The sequence below is a fragment of the Drosophila persimilis genome, unplaced genomic scaffold (assembly GCF_003286085.1).
Source record: "Drosophila persimilis strain 14011-0111.01,24,50 unplaced genomic scaffold, DperRS2 tig00000124-arrow-pilon, whole genome shotgun sequence".
NCBI classification, from domain to species: domain Eukaryota; kingdom Metazoa; phylum Arthropoda; class Insecta; order Diptera; family Drosophilidae; genus Drosophila; species Drosophila persimilis.
In genome coordinates this window covers 11,610,264-11,629,420 of record NW_020825294.1, presented here as the reverse complement: position 1 = coordinate 11,629,420, position 19,157 = coordinate 11,610,264, and the positions used below count along the sequence as shown (strand labels likewise).

The 19,157-nt window shown below is 45.7% G+C and overlaps 1 protein-coding gene across 1 annotated transcript in view; it reads left to right on the top strand.

The window, feature by feature from the left end:
• The window catches only part of LOC6598088 (laminin subunit alpha-1), a 71,646-nt gene that overhangs the window by 29,557 nt on the left and 22,932 nt on the right, over positions 1 to 19,157 (top strand). The window lies entirely within an intron of this gene.

Genomic DNA, 19,157 nt, shown 5'->3' with positions numbered 1-19,157 from the left:
TTTTAACACCATTTAAAGAACGGACAATGGGCAGAAAGCCGTCTCCGCCGCCGCCGCCATGGAAGACGGCTCTTCTCGAATAACCATTTGGTGCTTTGGTGCTTTGCTGCTTTGCTGCTTTGGTGTTTTGTGAACCAAAAGCGGCAGCCAGCCTGAAGTAACGCCATGAAGATGGCTTCGTGTTTTCATTGAGTTGTACTTGAACAAGAACTCGGATTGCATAACATTTTCTTATTATTCAATTTTATGCTTGCAGGCGAGTGCTTCTGTGGTTTTTACACCTGGCTTTTCTGTTTTCTAATTGTTTGTCTGTCATATCTTTATGCTTCAGGTTTCCTCCTTCCCTCTTCCGCTCCTCTCCCTACCCTTTGGCTATGCGAATACTCGTATCTTGTAGCCTCGGCCTTTTGCTGTACGACCATTTCCATTTGTCGGCAGCCACTCTGCGTATTTTATGGGCTACCATCTAAGACTTTGGTTGAGTTCGGGCTACTTGACTTTTGTGTGTGTGGTGGGGGAGGGTGTTTTGAACATAATTGATTTTCAAAGGAAGTTGGAAACTCCAGGAAGAGATACACATCTCTCGGTGTGAGGCTGCCATAAAGTCTACTTTTAGGATTTTGAAAATTAGTTATGCTTAAAGCCTCCATAACCATAACTCCAGTCAAAACACACAATCTATAGAATGTGCTCTCGAGCGACAACAACGAATTGATTTATAGCCAATGGCCAAGAAATCTAAGTTATGACAGAGCATAAATGTCAAAAAGTTATGCAAATGGCCTGGCCACAGCCCCACAGCAGCCATCTCCAAGCACTCTCCACCCAGCACCACCCCACCTTCCACGCCCCACCCCACGCCTCACGCCTCACGCCCCACCCGATCGAACCAAATGAATAACGAGACTTCCCTGGAACAGGTCAAAAAGTGTCGAAAGACACGCCAAAAACCTGGGAGGAGACCGACCACCAAAGATTGTTGTTGCCGTATTTTGCAACATGTTGCAGGCTGTCTGTCGTTGCTGTTTGTCTACCGATGGACGATGGACGAACGTTTTGGGTCAAAACATCAAGACTCTTACGTGGAAAAACCTCTCGTAATACGTAGTGGAAACATATATTTCAGAGATGTGGATTTTCGTGGCACAGTTTGACAGCCACTGGCAGCTCCACTCAAATGGTTCCGGCACTGACGGGGGTCATAAATCTTGGACTTCTGTGCGAATAGATACTAAGTCAGTGAGAAACCACCAGGAAAATGGCAAATGGTAGTCAAAGCCAGTTTCGAGTCTTTCCCTCTGTCGAAGCGATGTCGATGTCTCTTATCGATGCATCAGAAAATCTGCCAAAAGGAAAGACAAGAACTTGGAGACCCTGGCAGTGAAGGCCAGGGAAAACAGTCAATAGCCAAAAGCACCTACGCTGGCAAACCCAGCTGCAAGTGGGAAAGCTTTTTTCTTATAATTAGAAAGTACACTTTTGGGGGAAGAAAAATAAAAATAATTCTCTTGTCGCTGCCTTACAAGCACTCCTCTCCGCTCCTCCAACTCTGACACTATAGCCTACCTATAGACAGACAGATCGACAGACAGACCGACAGATAGGCACTTGGTCATTAGCGAGGAACAAAAGCTCTAGGGGAACAGCAACTATTACCATTACCAACAGTAGCACGTGCGTCTGGGGCCTAAGCCTGGTGCAAATTTATAGCCCACGCATAAAATTGTGCAGCTATCTGAGAAATTAAGCAGCAGGCTACGAGATACATTTAGCCGCTGGTCATATTTTGTAATCAGTTCCATTTGCCGCTCACCGAGCCACATCGAAAACAGACACACTTCTGTGTTTCTCGAGTCGGCCACAGACTCCACACCACAACACACAAACTCAGAGTCCGACTGAGAGTCTGGCTCAGACTGCATGGAGCCACGATGGCCGATAGTGCGGTGTCCAGTTTTAAGACCAAGCCCAGCCGGGCCTAGCCACTTTGGCAATTCGAGCCAAGCGGCATATTTTCATGTGGCCGTTGTTGTTGGCTGCGTTGACATTTTTATGGACATCGGAATGCTCTCGGGCCCCAGACTCCTAAACAGACCCACCAAAAACCAAAAACAAAAAAAAACACATACAGAGAAAAAAATGGCAAACAAAAATCCACTTCGGTTTCCACTTTGACTTTGCCCCCTTTCCGTAGCGGCAAGCTGATTAGCGAAACAATTTCAAATATTTGTGTTAAATAACTTGACAATTAATTGCATTTTGTGGATGTTGATGTGGATGTGGATCCCCATCCCCATCCCCCATGTGGATGCGGTTGCGTTTGTTGTGGTTTCACTGCTCCCCTGAAGGTGGCTCCAGCGGGGTCTTGGCTGAAACAATCGCAGCCAAATGAAGTTATACTCGTTCAATTTGAGAGTAAATTTTGCGGTGGCATTGTCGGTGCCATAAAGAGATCTGAAGGCTATTTTGGGGAGATTAGCAGATTAAGGGAAGAGTTTTCAGCCGAAACATTTCCAGGAAATTTGCAAACCAAAATAAAACTCTTCCAACATCTGCAAACAATTTGAAATGCCTGGCTTCTCAACTAGGCCAGACAATTACAACAAAATTATACTCGTAGCAAAGTCACAAAAAAAAAAAAAAAAAAGACAACTGGCGCAGTATCTTTTTCATGATGAGGCTGAAAAACTGGCAGAGAAAAAGCTGCTTTATAGACAAGACAGGCCAAGACGGACTCCGGACTCCAAGGTAATCAAGAAGCGTCTAAATGGACAAAATGGAGCACCAACTACTGCTTGTGGCTTGTGGCTTGTGGCGCTCCACTCTCGTTGCAGTTGGATCTGTCAACGCATCACTCGAAATGGGGCAAGAGGATCCTCGGGGCAATAAATCTCATATAATTTCCAAACAAATGTGACATAAATCGTCTGGCTAACGGTAGCGGAAGCATGCAAACCGAAACATTGACACTAATGAATGTGGCCAACAAAGTGTAATTGTCAAATGACAATTTGTTAACAATTCGAAGCCCATTCGAAGCCAGGCCAGGCAACAACTAAATTCATTGCCAGCCAAAAGAAGAGAATATCTTGAGGCAAGCAGCCTTTCAGATGTTCTTGGCAAACTGCAGCAAAACGAAGGGTATGCAAAGTCATTCAGGCGGATTCATGTGTTTCTGCTAATGAGGAATATATGTACATACATATGAGGAATTGGGGATACTAGTACCCTCTACAGATCCAGTCATGCAATACATTGGCTCTGAAACTGTAGCCGGGTCATTATCGAAAAGAGTTTTCCGGCAATGCGGGGGACAGGAACAAGGACAAGGCAACCTGGCATTTTGATTTTCTAATTTATGGCCCAGACTTTCGCCTCCTGTGTATCTATATCTTCTACTGGCCTGTTGCCATGTTTTCTCTATCGCCAACGTCCATGTCGTCGTCGTCGTCGCCGTCGTCGTCTGCTTCTCCATTTTGGTCGTGGTGTGATTTTAATTGCTCCTACAAATGTTCTTCGTCGCGCATGCTCCGCAGACTTTTCGACTTCTCGACTTTTCGAGTGCAAATCTATGTAGCGCGGCTCCGGCTGGAATTGGGAATTGGGTAAGACAAAGGCAGAGATTTATAGCCGGCCACATGTTTGGGAAGAAAATTTTCGCTATTTTCGTTGTTGTTGAGGGGAGCGTGCGGAGCATGCAATGTTTTCGTTTCAGCTTGATTGCGTGGGTGGAAGGCCGAAGCAGAGACTCCACTAATGGCTTCAGAAATATTAAAAGGAACAGATATTCAAAAACATTCCAGTACAGACCGCTCCCACCCACCGGGCGCCATTAATAGACGCCTTCTGGCTTGTCACTTGACACTTCGCATCATTTGCATTATTTTCAAAAAATAAAATATATTGATTTCCTGATTATCAGCTTTTTGACTCCGCTTTATAGTACGATTACAAAACGATCGCTCGAGTCGAACAATCCATTTGAAAATGCCACCCAGCTAAGCCATAAAAAGCTAATCTTTGAAGCTCGAGGAAAATATTAATTAGACAATAATATTTCCAACAAAAAATATATGTGTATGAAACTCAGATCAGGCGCAGGCATAGGCAAATGCCATTAAAAGGCACAAAATAATTAATAAATTATTTCCAGTCAATAAACTTTTCAAGAGTTTGTATTGCAACATATATTGCGGCTGCGGCTGCGGCTGCGGCTGGGGCGTCCCGCGGATGGGCGAGCGCCGCACCGATCGACTGGAGTCGATGTGGCAGTCGCCCCATGTCGGTTCATTAGGGTCAGGCCCGGAGACTCTGCGCGGAGGCTGTGGACTGTGGGCCGAGTCTCTGCCTTGGCGGTTCATAAAAATTAGTTGGCCATAAAATTAGCCTGGTGGTAGCGGAGAGGGGCTAGGGGCAAGAGGCAAGAGGCAAGGGGAGAGGATTCAATTCTCGTAAAATCCACACAAATTGAATTGCACTCCATTCATGGAAATCAAATTCCGTTCGCTGTCCATTTTAATTGTCCAATATTTAGATACTTTACGGCATACAGATTTTCTCAATGGGAGTCACAAGAGCCGAATCTCAGTTCACTTTTCCCAACACACACACACCTGAGGGGCCTGAGGTGCCTGCGAGCACGAGTGCATTGAAGCAAGTAAGGAAGCAAAGAAGTGAGAGGCAGGTGCGAGACTTGTCTAAATACTCGTAGAACTCCACCAGAAGGTGAGAGGCGGGCTGGTGTGACTTTTAGCTGCTCGTAAACAGTCCGTTCTCCAGAAGGTGGAAATCGCCTGGCTGTTGGTGAGGAAAATTGAGTGTCAGTGACATGACAAAGCGATTCATTGGGTGTGTGAGGGCTCTTTATGGGCTCTTTCCCCCTTTCTGCCCCTTGGGAAATTTGTCCAAGTGCCACCTATAACCCTATAAGACCTTATTGAAGTTACAGTCTGTGCAGTAGAAATCCCCATCTATTGAACAGGCCTGACTTGTTCTAGCTTATGTTTATTACTCAGACGTATCTCTGCCATTCCATATAGTACGGGATGGACGGGATATACATACGTATGTACCATAATACGTTATACCTCCCTGCTTTCCAACGAAAACTTTCCTCGGCGGATCAAGCAAAATTTTCCGCACTTTCTCCAACTTTAGCCTGGCCTTTTCCCTGTCCCATTCTGATCGTTCCTCGGTCCTGTCATATGTGGGTCCGTGTTCAACCTTCTCTAATCTGAATGACAGCCCGTTGGACTTTTCGGTTTTGCCCAAAAACATTGCCGAAAATATTTTCGCCTTGCTCTTGGGTTTTGTGGCTTCTACGAGTAACAGCACATTGATTGATTACAAAACGTGCGCCGAGCATTTTCACGGCAGCAGCTCAAGCAGCAACAAGGCCTGGCAATTGTTTTTCGCGCAGAGACTTTTCCACAATGGCATTTTCTTCATTTGCGGCTAACAATGGCAGCACTTTGTCACGATTTTTGCCGCACAACTAACAAGACACCGGTAACATGTTGCTAGCGGTGGATTCACTATTCACTGTTCCCTGTTCACTGCTCACTGCTCACTGCTTACTGTGGCTGCTACCATTTAATGTTGCCCCTGATGCTGTTGCCACGGTGTGCCGCGTTGAATTATCACCGCGCATGTGTGACTAACCTCCCCAGGCGGTGCACAACAAAAAGCGACCCGTCGCACCGCGTTCGGAGCCATAAAAAGCGCCACGTTGCCTCGACCGCTCGCCTTTCGGCTTTCCTCGGCTTCCTCCAGTGCCGCAACCTGTTGCTAATGCTTTCCTCGACCCTGCCTGCTCGATCTTCAGTTCAGTCATAATTTCTGCTGCCAACCGCTGATTCCCAGTCCCAAAAGCAGTCGACGAGAGATTCCTTTTTATTTATGGAGCCCCCAGATTCTCCTTCTACTTCTCCTTCTCCTTCGCCTTCTGCTCTGGCTTCTTCTGCTGCAGCTGTGGCTGCCGCTTTGGCTACTGTAGCGTCTTTGAATTTTGACCGTCAGCGGCATGTGGCACGTTAATGATCTTGTTACCCTGGAGACTCAGTCGGGCCCTTTTGCATAGGCCACTGAATGAGGTGTGCAGCTAACGAGCGTTGGCCCCCTTTCTTCGCGTCCAATTGCCTGACTCTGAGTATATGTGTATCTGTATCTCTGTTGCTCTGTTGCTCTGTGCATGTGTATTTGTGATGATAGATCTGTGAATCATTAATAGCTCTGAACCGCACGTCGGTCAACTTTATGAATAATATTCAAGGATAGTGGGAATCCCTTCACTTCCGGCACAAGGTTCTCTAACATTCTCTAGCACTTCTCCCTCACAGACCCATATAATAATCTCCAAATAGGAACTGCAAAATCGGAGCGATGGAAATCATACAACGTACACAAATAGAACTGCATTTCGCAACATTTCCCTTTCCTTCCAGCCCACTCCCCTTCTGAATGGGCTGCCTTTGGGTATTTTGATGGCCATTCGATGCATTTTGTTCGTGTTCCGTGCTCTGGACGATTAGCACTTCCCATGCACTCGCCGTCGCAGATCGAGCTGAATTTGTTTAGACTGCTGCACTTCCGTTTCGTGGCTCGGTCTGGGCCTTTTATGCCAGCTGCTGCTCCAGTAATCAGTCTTGGCAACACCAGCAACACCATCTGCATCTACAGATCCATAGATCCACAGCCATAGACACAGAAAGAGACAGAGACAGAGGTAGAGGCAGAGCCACAGCGACAACGCCAACCTCCTGGAGACAAACAGACACGACACGTCATCAACTTGACATTTAAATTGTGCTCTTGATAAAGTTGCCAACATTTCCTATGAGGGAGAAGGAGGAGGACGAGATGGAGGCCAGGCCTCGACCGGAGACTGGGACTGGGACTGGAGTCCAAGAGTTGGCTACATTGTTGCGAAAACACACAATGCATATCTCGTGGTCAGCTGTCATATTCCCAAAGAGTTGCTCAGATCTCGGTGTGGTCCCCAGAAAATATGTATATCACGCCAGGCAATTACTGTCAAGTCAGGGGACAGCTTTCTTTATCAGCTTGAGGTTCTCATAGATGTGTGTGTGTGTGTTGGTGTAGTACTTTCGACTGCAACAGTAAATATTATTCTAAAAATCTAGGAAGTAATCTACGTTAGCTTAGTTTTGATAAGAATCTGGATTGTATTTTCATGGGACTCGAGCATGGCTCCTTTTTACATGAATTTCTTGATGCACAGCATTGAAAAATGTAATCCTTTTGCTTTATTTTTTCTAAATAGAGTTCCCAAAGTGAAAAACAACCATTTTAGCAATGCAATTGTTTTTGGAGAGTGAGCGAGGAAGAAAACCCGAATTTTTCAGTCATTCAATACGTTTCGGGAGAGTCATAACTGATCGAACCAATCGGATACAAGTACCGAACTCCACCGAATGAATTCGGTTGGCTCTTTTTGCAGAGCTCTGATGTGGATAATATTTTGTGATCTGTCTTTAAAGATAGATGCAAATTTGCTAAAACTTAGTAGTGATGCATTTGGTTAAGCGTAAAGTTGGGCTTTTGAGAAAACTTCACCGAAACCATCTCAGCATCACCGTTAGAATTCTTGATTAAAATTTGAACACCTCGTAAAAGAGAGCTTGAGTCATCCAGAGAACCGAGGCGCATCCAACTCGCTTCCAGCTCACATTTTACGGTTATTACAACGCACCCCGCACCATTTCCACTCCACGCATGCCACACACATTAAAATATCGTAAAATTGGACCAAAAATACTGGGGTAATTACTTTTGGTACACAACTCGCGCGACTTGAATGTTTTGCTGAGCCATTAGTTTTATACTACTCGTTATATCGGGACTGCATCGGGACTCTGGCTCGCTGGTTCTCCGGTGACCGCTGAACATGTCAAGTCCATTTAGATAGTAAATGCATTTTGGGGAGAGAGTATCGTGGTTTTATTTTTGTGGGCGTTCCCACCCCACGGACTTTCCCCAAATGCGTTCAATCAATCACCATTTCTCATGACTACGAGACGGCTGATCGGTTCGGTCAGGCTGCACGCAAGTCCGCGCCAATCCGAGGCGTTTAATCAATGTGGGTTTGTAAGTGGTACTCGTACTCCTCTCCGGAGCCACGAACCACTCCTCCTTGCGTGCAATTGACACTCGACAACGTAAATCACAGCTGCAATTAACAACGCAAACGGCGAGGATCATCAGGTAATTCATTTAACAGTTGGCACCGCATCGCACCGCCAGCGGAAATCGTTGTTTGCTCAATAAACGTAAATTGCAATTAAACAAAATTGCTAATTTCAATGATGACAGACCCCATAGATCCGTCGGGTGAGGAGAAGGGCGGCAATGCTGGCAATCAATGGATATTGATGGGCCGTTTTGGTGGATTGTCAGCTGTGGGAGCTGAGAACACGTACATTTGGTCTCTATAAATCTTAAAATTAAAGATGTTAGAACGAGCCTATAATGAGTGTATTGTCCCATTGTTTCAGTTGAATGCAACGAGGTATGATTGCGGAATACTCCTACCAAATTGCTTACTTGAGATGGGTCTAGATCAGCGATCGACGAGGCCCTATTTTATGTGCAAAGGTACGCGTGTCTGCTGTCTAACTTTTTTGGATCTAACCAATATTTTCGTCGTAACATCTAATAGACATTTAAAACTTAAGTATTTCTTTATGGTGTGTCCTATCGATCAGCATGGGTGGCCATCCAGGTACTGCCAGGAACTTCGAATAACTTTCCCCATAACCTTGCACTCTCTTCTCTCTATCGCTAAAACAAAGATTTTGCCGCCAACTGCAACAAGCTGAAAAAATCAATTAAAATCAAGACGACAGCTGCCCCAGCTGGGGCAACACCAGCTAAACGGCAAGAGGCAGCAGGGAGAGAGGTAACAGCCAACAACAACATTTGGTCAACGTCAAAATTTAATGCATTTGCACTTGACACGCAAAGGAAGTTGCAACAGTTGCTGCGGCAGTGCAACAGTTGCAACCAGCAAAAAGTTTAGCCTGCCTATGGCCAAAAAAACACCAAAAGGTGGGGGAAAGAGGAAAATACTTGGTGCAGAAACAAGATCAAAAGGTCGAAGATTGCGCTAACCTGGGGACGCCCACTTTTTCGCACGCTCCACGCCGGATACAGGGATACGGGGATACGGGCATACGGGGATGCGCTGATACGCGGATACGTGTATCCAGATAGGCATGGGAGTACGAGTGCTGCACACGAGTGCAATCTATAATAGTGCCTGGTGGGGCCTAGCGCACCTTGAACAACGAGATCTCCGTCGGGGCAGCTGGCCGTAAAGTTAGAAATTGAAAAGAGAAAAAAGTGGCAACGACAGCCGCTGGTGAAATTCTTTCATCAGTTAGCGCTTTCGGTGAAGATTGAATGGAAATAGGCCTTTGGAGGGATTTTGAATGGTGATGGAGATGAGAACACCTACAAGGCAGCGATGCAGAGTACATATTTCTCTCTTCTCGTATTCAAACCACCTGACAACCCTGCTGAGAGCCATGCGTACGCGGAGCCTGGCAGCCAGGCAGACAGGCAGAGAGGCAGTCCATGTCCATTCAGCTGGCGTAGCCAAAACAACCAATAAATAGTATCAATCACTAGTGATCGCAAACGAGGAGGCTTCGGCTGCACCCAGAGGGTCCCAAGTGGCCAAACTTGCAGCTGTCTGGCCGACCGAAATCCTCCCGGCTCCAGCTTGGGCTTAGCTCAGCAAATAATGATTCATGCGAGAAAAGTAGCGGCAAGAACAGGTTCTAAGTGGCCAAACACCAAACAACGAAACGTGACTGCCAGAGAGTGAGTGAGTGAGCGAGGAGGGCAGCGGATGGAGAAAGGGTTGCTTGGAGCGGCGGACGGTCGCCGATCCTTGTGCGGCACATGTGCAACTGCAACCGCAACTGCAACGACGACGAGTCGTTCCCCATGCGCTCCGGCATTATGGTTCAATAGGTCAACGATGCGTTGAATGGCGACCGAGAGCCGGAGAGACGCCATAAAAGAAAAGATCATTGCATGAAAAATTACAGCGAGAGACGTCAATCGTCAAGCTGATCTCCCAAACGAGCCATGTAATTGTAATGGACCCGAAACTCTACGAGCAGGACCGCAGGTAACTGAAAGGTGGTTCTGCGCGAGGTGGTTCCATCCCAGTTCCATCCCATCCCAGAACCATCCCATCCCATCCAGTCGAACTCCATGGCCGATTGCGATCGCAACAAATCAGAGAAAAGTTGTCTTAAACGCGACTCCTCGACTCGTCCGCTCTTCTCCAATAAGCAATGGGAAATGTGTGTCGGACCACCAGGGGGATCTTGGGCGATCGACGGGATAGCGGCGGCCCGGACGGGGCTCAGTTTGCAGTTTGTCAAAAAGATGTTGGCGTTTTGATAATTTGCTCCACAGCTCCGAAATCGGTGTGTAGGATTTCCTGTTTCTAACTAAAGTTTTTTTCTTTTTTTCCATTTTTCTCTTCGTTTTCCATCTTTTTCTTTGGCTTTTCCTTAACCATTCCTGCGAGGCCATAACAAATCTGTGGCTGATTTAAATCTTTGCATTTACTTATTGTTTCTTTGATGTTATGGGCTTATGGGATTTACCGTACGTACATATACATATGTACCTATGTATGCGAGTGTCACAGTGGCAGAGTGTCAGAGTGGAATTTTGTGGGCTTTTGGGTTTGAGTTTGACGACAACACTCAGAGAGGCGGTTGCCAAGAAGCTAAGGCGACAGAAAGTCTCTTAAGTGGTTTCTTCTTCCAAATTAAAACACAAACTTGTTACTCTTTTCTGAACGATCATCATAGGGCGATCAGATCCTTCCAGTACACTTCAATAAACAATCATCATGGATTTGGAATGCCATGTATGTACGTGTACATTCCACTTTGCTCATAAAGTGCGCTATTTTAAGATACATGAACCAATTTATTGAAACCTATTTAAATGCTTGGCTTCCGACGCCCTCAATAGCCAACATGCGACCTTGTTTCTTTGAAATATCACCCCCAACCCAACCCAAAGCAGCCCATTCTATGGCAATGATTTCAGATCGCAGTCCCCTGTCCCTCTTTATGGCCCTTTCTTATGGATTTTAATTGTTTCCATTGTAATTTTGGTTTGGTGGAGAGATAAGATCTACAAAGAGCTTTATTTTCGTCTGCACTTCAGCACGTGTTGCCATCTACCAAAGGCAATGGCCTTTCCTCATCGAAACCACTTCTGGAACCATCGTACAAGGCACAGGCACACCCTACCAATGCAGTCGCAGTGCCAGTGCCAGTGCCAGTCTGTGGGGTCTGTCTTCTAGGCCCTAGGTGCATTGTGTATTGTGCATACGTAATTTTGTTCATGGCTAATTAAGTTTTCTGCGTTGTCTGCAACAATTCGATGGAATAGAAATCGGAAAATTTTAATCCCAAGCTTTTCATTATGCGACACTCGTCGATTATGGGCCATAATTTAGAGCGGGTTTCGGCGATTCGGTTTTGTTGGTATTTCGGTATGCATTCTGCTTTTGACACTTTTATAGCTCACTTAGACCGGCCTAACTAATTTGTGACAAAAAGGTTACGAAACCCGACGAGCGAGCCACATGTGCACCACTTTGCCGAACAGCCGAGGAGCAGCTCGTATCGGATCGGATCGGATCGATTTGCTTTTAAAATGCCTGGCACGTTTCCAAGACGATTTGCTTTATTGGAAAAAGTAGCCAGCCAGCCAGCCAGCAGATGATCGAAGCACAAGTTGGTGAAGGAGAAGGCGCAGGCTGAGGAGAAGGAGAAGGAGAAGAAAGGAAAGGAAAGAGAAATAATTTTCCTGCTGCTCTCTGTGCACAGAATGCGGACACACGCAGCGGACTCTGAGTCGACTCGCAGTCGGACTCGTACTCGTACTCGTACTCGTACTCAGACTCGGACTCGTATTCGGACTCTCGAACCGGCTGCATATTTTTTGCCCAGAGTCTTGGCAATTAAAATATTGACAGTTGTGTCCGTAGAGAAGAATAATAAGTTTTGTGTTAGATTTCACATGCATAAAGCTTATAGCTCTCCATAGACCGGCCCCTGCTGCGCGATTTCGGTTTTGGCCAACGAAAGGTTAACGCGACATGTTCATGTGACAATGTCAGCAAAACTGCCGGCAGTCCGGCAGTCCGGCAGTCTGCCAGTCCCGCTGTCTGTCTTTCCACTCTGTACCGTCTGAAGCGCATAAATAACTGCGTCTGTGACATGGAATGTTTCTTTCGTCCAAGTGTAAAAGGCCCAGCCAGTCGTAGGCCAGATCTCACTGCCCGCCAGTCTGGCCATGTCTGGCGCGGATTGCTATGAGTCTTGGTCTTGGACTCATAGTCCGAGTCGGAGTCAGAGTCGGCCTCGGAGTAGGAGCCGCTAAGCTGCCGCTGCTGGTAGCAAGGTGCGGTGCCCATATGCAGACAACCCAAAAGCTATTTGTAGCTCACCTCACTGGCTGATTATGGAAAAATTGCAAGATGTTTTCCTTGTGTCGGTTTCTTGTTAGAGTTTGCTTGGCTTTGCTTTGCAGCCTCAGCCTCAGCCTTAGATTCTTCTGCTTCTGATTTTCCTTTTCTCTTTCCATTGCATCACATCTCAGAGGGGGAAAGAGACGATCTGCCTCATCCGATAAGAAATTAGGTGGGCTGCAGGTGCAGACATCATATTTTGAGGGCGATGTACGGCATAGAGTTGAGATGATAAAAGGAAGATTAAGCCTTTCCATGAATCGGATGGGCAAACATAAAAGTTCCTATCGAAAACCTTTTCATATGCCACTTTATCATCCAATAGTTCCAGTGGAAAATCTTCCTCAGAAAAAGGAGGATATTACACTTTAAGAAATACCAAATATTAAGTATTACTAAGCATTTTAGCATATATTTTAGGATTACTAAATATTTGATGATTATTAAATTTTCCTTTTTTTTTCTTCTTTGAGATTTGGTAAATCCAGTTTTACATTCAGTTTGCAAGATTTTAGGAGTTTCAGGGCCAATTTAATCCTACTATTCGATTAATGTCTGGCTGCCATTCTCATATACATATCTTCCTGGCTGGATTCACCTAAGAAATTAAATTCGGTTTTAGTCCGGTTGACCCCGACCGATTTCTACTTTTACGTGGGGTGTGGATTGGTGCATTGTCCTCCTGGAAAATGACCCCAACCCCTGTAAAATTCTCTAGAAAATTCAATAAGAGCAATTTCCAACAACTCTACATTCATGTCTGCATTGGTATGAACCAAATTGTATACTTTCCAGCATACCTAAAACCAGGCGAATCAATATTGATCCTCCGCCGTGAGTTCGCTTATGTCAGGATTCTCGTGGTTGACTTCTGCCGTGCCAATAATTTTGGCAGGAGTCAGGAACATCAAAGATAAACTTTTTTAGGGTTAGAATATATAAATTTGTCGAAATCCTCTAACCCAAAGACAATATTTTTTAGAGAATGCTGTGAGCGGTTCTGGGAAAGCTCTGTTACCTTTAGAGGAAAAAAAGCAAATTACAAATGCACACAAACTTCTTTCTAAATATAAAAAGCTTCTAAAAAAATACTGACTATTCTGAATTATTAATTTCTTAAGCAACTTGCTTCATACCAATATATGGCATATAATCGTTCACATGAATATGCGGTGTGTTATGAAAATCGTTTGATAGACCATGAAGCATGCCCCAAGAAAATATGACAGTTGCAAGTGGTTTTGGTTCCACAACAGGATAAAGACAAATGAAGCACCTGCTCTGCTCGCAAATCTTTTGCGAGGGTCCAGCAGGCCGTGACTCGACATCAAACAACAGACCCATCCAAAGGTAGTGCGTAAGAAAGAACCGCAACCAACAAATGTTGCTCCATCCACAAACAAATGCTGCCAACCTGGCGGTTGGACAGGGTTGCGGCCCAGAAGTGATCCCGCTTCGAACATGTTGCAAGTGGTCGTGGGGCCGGCCCCGAGTTGGTTGGACCTGGCAGCCAGTTCAGTTGCAACGAGACGAGGCGGCTGGATTCATGGAAATCGCTCGCGATCGCGATCGTATAACGGGCTTGTGTGGGAAACTGTCGAAGTCGGGTTCGAGTGCAGAAACAAACGAAATAAACGAAAGGCGAAGGCCGGAGAGGAGGAAAAGCATATTTCTTCTTACTGTGTTCTGTTTTATTGTGTGGTATGCACTTCTGAGGAAATGGCAATGCAATGCAAAATCGCATCACATCAGCAATAAAATGTCGACATTGATTTGGGCGAATTTCGATTGATTTCCCCGGTTCGCGCCGCACGTACGGCAAGCAGAACCGCAGAGCCGACAAAAACCTTTTCATTTGCCACGGGTACTCGCGGGCCATTGGATGGATTGATTGCTTGATTGATCTATTTTTGCACTTGATTTGCGACGCACGCGCCGCGGACGCTACGTGACTGGCGCTTCACTCCACTTGGAGTCGTAGTCAGAGGCGAGTCGAGTCGAGTCGGGGGCAATTATGTTGATTTGGGCAACGCGATCGTGGCGCGTAGTCCTCGTCGTCGTCGATCTACCAATGTTGATAACGAATAATTTGCAATGCAAAGAAAGAAAATTGATTTGATGATCGCTGATCGCTCATCGCTGATCTCAGCGAGAGATCTCTTCGATCTTGACACGCCCACTATTTGATTACTATTAATGTGTATGTCGAAGAAAAGTTTGTTTGTGTTACTGTGAAAAAATCAGCAAGTGAAATTATTCGGAAAGAGTGTAAATTGTTTTAAAAAACGCTTCAAAAGTGTGTGAGAATATCCCAAAATTATAATTTTACTACAAAGTATCCTCGACAGTTGCAATATTTTGTGGGCAAAGAGACAAAATATAATTAGTAGATTTCCAAACTTGTTAAACTTTTAATGGATTCCCTCGAGTCTGGATTTTTTGAAGTAAACAACGCACGAATTCAAATTACTTTTCCAACTAAGCCTTTAACTTTAAAGTGCCCTTTAAGTGTCTCTTTTTGTGGGTTTTTGTTTGGCTTGAAGGTCCACAGTCTATGATTTGTGGCTGCCCAGGGCCCCATCCCATCCATCGCCGTGTATAAGACGCCTCTGCCTATATGGATTTACATATGTAATTACCAGCAGATGGCTTTCCATAAGTCCAGCCTCCTGCCCTCTGAATAGACGCCTCCAATAAAAGCTGCCTAATTAAAAGTACAAAATCAGTGAGTGGACTGCTAATAGCCGAAATGATTGCGCAAAGCCACAGAGCCTCAGAGCCGTAGAGCCGTAGAGCCCAATAACTCATTAGCAGACGCCCAAGAGGTCCATTTAGTGGTAGCCGCTGGACTAGCAAGTGATGATTGGACCTGGACATCATGATGATTAATGGTCTGCAGTGCTAGGCAGCCAACAGATTTATGGGATGAGCCGATGAGCTCCGACTTGCTGGTTTCTGGTTCTGGGAATGCTAATAGAGTTGCAACCTGGAGCCATTGCAGCTGCAGCTGGCCCCCTTTCGGGGCTGCTCTTCTTTCTTCTTTCCCCGGAAATCTGTACAGTAGTTGCCTTTTGTCTCTCTGCCACTCTGTTTGCCCAACTCCCAGATAACATTTACAAGACACCAGGGACTTACAAGATGAGTTTTTCCATTAGAAGAATTACATTTCACACTGCCAGCGACAGAGGAAGATAGGCAGTGGGAGACCTCACAATGTTTGCTCTCCGATAAGCTAGGAATTCGAGTGTATGCCTTCTACAAACATAGGTTGGCCCCGCGACCAATAGCGCATTCAAATGAGTCTAGGTCCGCAATTGCAAAACTCACGCCCAGTTTTATTTACGATCACTCGATGATGACTCAACTCTGAACGCAAACAGGCGCGTGTTGCCAAAAAATGAACTGAGTAGGAGGAAAGAGAGGCAGAGGGACAGAGAAACATAATCAAAAGGCGGTAATCCAATTAAATGGCTCTGTATCCAAAGACCGGCTGACCCAATTAGGCTCGCTCCCCGATCGATCTGGGGGATAGTCGTCATCGTCATCGTCTTCGTCTTCGTTGTCGCCGTCATCGTTTCGCATCGCATTGAACTTGAAAGCGGCGCCTTGCCATTGTTTTCCTACGTAGTCCCAGTCGCAGTCCCAGTCCCAGTCCCGATCCCATCTCTCAGCCAGTTTGTTGTGCCGCTCACAAAAAACAAGTTCCAACTCCCTAAATAACAGATCGCATCGGTTTCGATCTAACGGCCGCCCTGCAAAACTCTGGCTCGGCGTTTCAAATTGTAGATCAAAGATCAAGCAAAAACTCCAGAGAGAAACCACAAACGAACCACAGAAAAGAACAGCCCAAATTGGCATACCAAACGTAGAGAGAAGCCTGCGGGAGTTCGAAGTTTGACTACCCTATGATTTCGTTCTGCGAGGAGAGTGATCATAAATGTGATCCTATCGCAAATGTGATCATGAGTTGAGTGACGATCAATGATCATTAACGTACACCCAAATAAATAAAACAAACTTGGGAATAGGGAAACGAATATTATAAGAGAGGATCATCAAAACATTATATGGTCTTCGAACCCACATAACTACATAATCATCCAAAGCAACGGTGATGCTTTGAACGATCCTTCCGTGCAAATCCCAGAACTGAATTTATGTACTCCGCATGTCGATATTCTTTGTATTCCAATGCAAGCCATCGCTTAAAATTCCGCAATCATATCACACTCGAATCGATCAGAGGACCGCCCACAAAAGCTGGGCCAGGCACATAAATCTCAATTGTTGATCATTCGGGTCATCTTGTATTTGTCATTCCCAAAGATCATCAGGGACTTACAATTGGCGAATTCTCGTTCTGAATTGGTTACGATTCAAGTGCTTGAATCGGGAAGATTCTCGTTTGAAAGTTTGCAGCTGGGGATCAGTCGGCCGAGACAAGAGTGCCAGTCAAGCAGTACAAGTGCGGTTGGTCAGACAGATATGCATATGCATTTGCATATGAGTGCTGCTTTCTACGCTCCACACTCTCTGGAGCGGGTAACCCTTTTCCTTTTCCCATGGCCCACGACACACACGATTAATCAAATGACACACAAACACACTCTCAGTGAGAGCGAGAGGCGAGTGGCGAGTGGCGAGAGGCAGCCACGATCACTGATTGTTATCCAAAGAGGCATAAACTGACACAAAGTCAAAGTCAAAGTTAAACAATGCAACTTGCTTGAACTCCCGACTAGACGGAGTCTAAGAGCTGGCTCCCCGAGCATGCTGTGTGCGATCTTGACAATCAAGATCAATATCTTGCAGTTACAATGTACAAATATTGCCTTCTCTTCTGTCTGGTCTACCGGAGATGGAGATGGAGACGGAGACGAAGATGGAGACTCTTAAACGGTGCCAGCCTTGGGGTAGAAAACGGAAAAAACAAGCCAGAGAAAATCTGTCTTTCTGATGGTGAAAATCAAATACTCTGGACACGGATAAATAAATCGAATCTATTAGAGAAGAAGGTCAAAAATATTCAATCAAAATGTATCCAGGAGGATCAGATCTATAAATATTCAGATCAAGAGGGCTATCCACTATGTGTCTTACTCCGATTCTTAGAGTATAGAACCCAACCGTATCTTTTCCCAGAGTATTTCCCAGACTATATGCAAACAATCCATGGCCTAATGGCGGGGGGATGGCGAATGTTGAGCAAATTAGATGGAGCCTAGGCCGGCCGACGTGAATGTGGATGAAGCAGTCATTGGGCGGCCGGAAAATGCTATAATTATGCAATTCCTCAAAGGCGCTGACGGTGGTCCCCCACATCCTTCCATCGACAGTCTTCACCGCTCCCTCTCTCTCTCTCTCTCCCTCACTCTTCAAGCCAGGTCAGTCAGACATATAATCTGCAAACGATTCGCGATTTGGGGGCCTCGGAAATTATTGGCTAGCAGTCATGGGTTGAGGCCTTCAAGTAAATTGCCGTAAATCTTTATTTGTGCAGCTACTTAAAGTCCCCGTAGCCGTACGCGTACCCATACCCGTACCCGTACCCGTACCGCAAGACCCTGCCCACTTGCATCGCTAGAGTCGCGCCTGAGGCCGGGGTTAACAAGCCGCCAGCGATTAAGTCATTTCTTATGCCGGTTCATTATTTTCCTCACCATTTTCCTTATGTTTTTCATGCGCCCAGGCATGCGTGGCTACTGGGCTTGTCTGGTCCCTGTCCCTGTCCCTGTCCCCACAGCTACAGCCACTGCCAGCTGCAGTGCAATTTTCCTCATTTTTCTTAGACTAAGCCCGAAATTAATGGAATGTGTGCTGAAAACCCGTTTTTGCACGTCGATTGCCCCTACCCTGCCTGCCAGTTTGTTGGTAAAATACGAGAACTTTCGCATTTTCGTATTTCGCATTTATCTCGACAATGCGTGTCTGGAGAGGAGAGTGTCGCCTGCCTCGCGACGCTTGAATTTGTTTTAATTAGATGTGACAATTCTAGGTAATTAGCTGGCGGCTAGTCCGCACACTTGACTGACTCCCGCTCTCGAGAGGAAGGTCGCAGGAGGGATGGCAGGATCCGGAATGAGATATCAAATTTCCCCCACTCTATTGATTTGGATTTTTAGCTGATTTCGGCAATGAAAAGCGACAGTTTTGCTTCTGTTTTTGTTCGGGTTTAAGTTCAGAAGCTTCATAAGGAGGACTTCTGATGAAAAATTTGCTCCTTTCTAAGACACTACCGTGTTTCATTTTGAAAGCATCTACATGGCATTTATTTTCTACCTAAACGTTCAACTTATCCTCAATCAATGCATGGAAAAAGCATGATCCTTATTATTACTTTGGGTAAGATTCAACTATAAAATCTCCTATACTCCTCCCCTTTACTCCTCCCATTGGACAGATGGAAAACTAATATTCCGCATCCTCCTCAAGACAGCTAAGATTCTCCACCTGTTGGCAACTTAATTTTCGACTCTTCCTTCTTTCCCCTACCTGCCACACACACACTGCACACAACTTCATTAAATGTAACCCACTTAGAGAAACTGTTGTACATTTCGCACATCTCCCAGTGTGCACAATTCACACCAGAAACCGAAACAGGCGAAAAACTGGGGAAACTCATCAT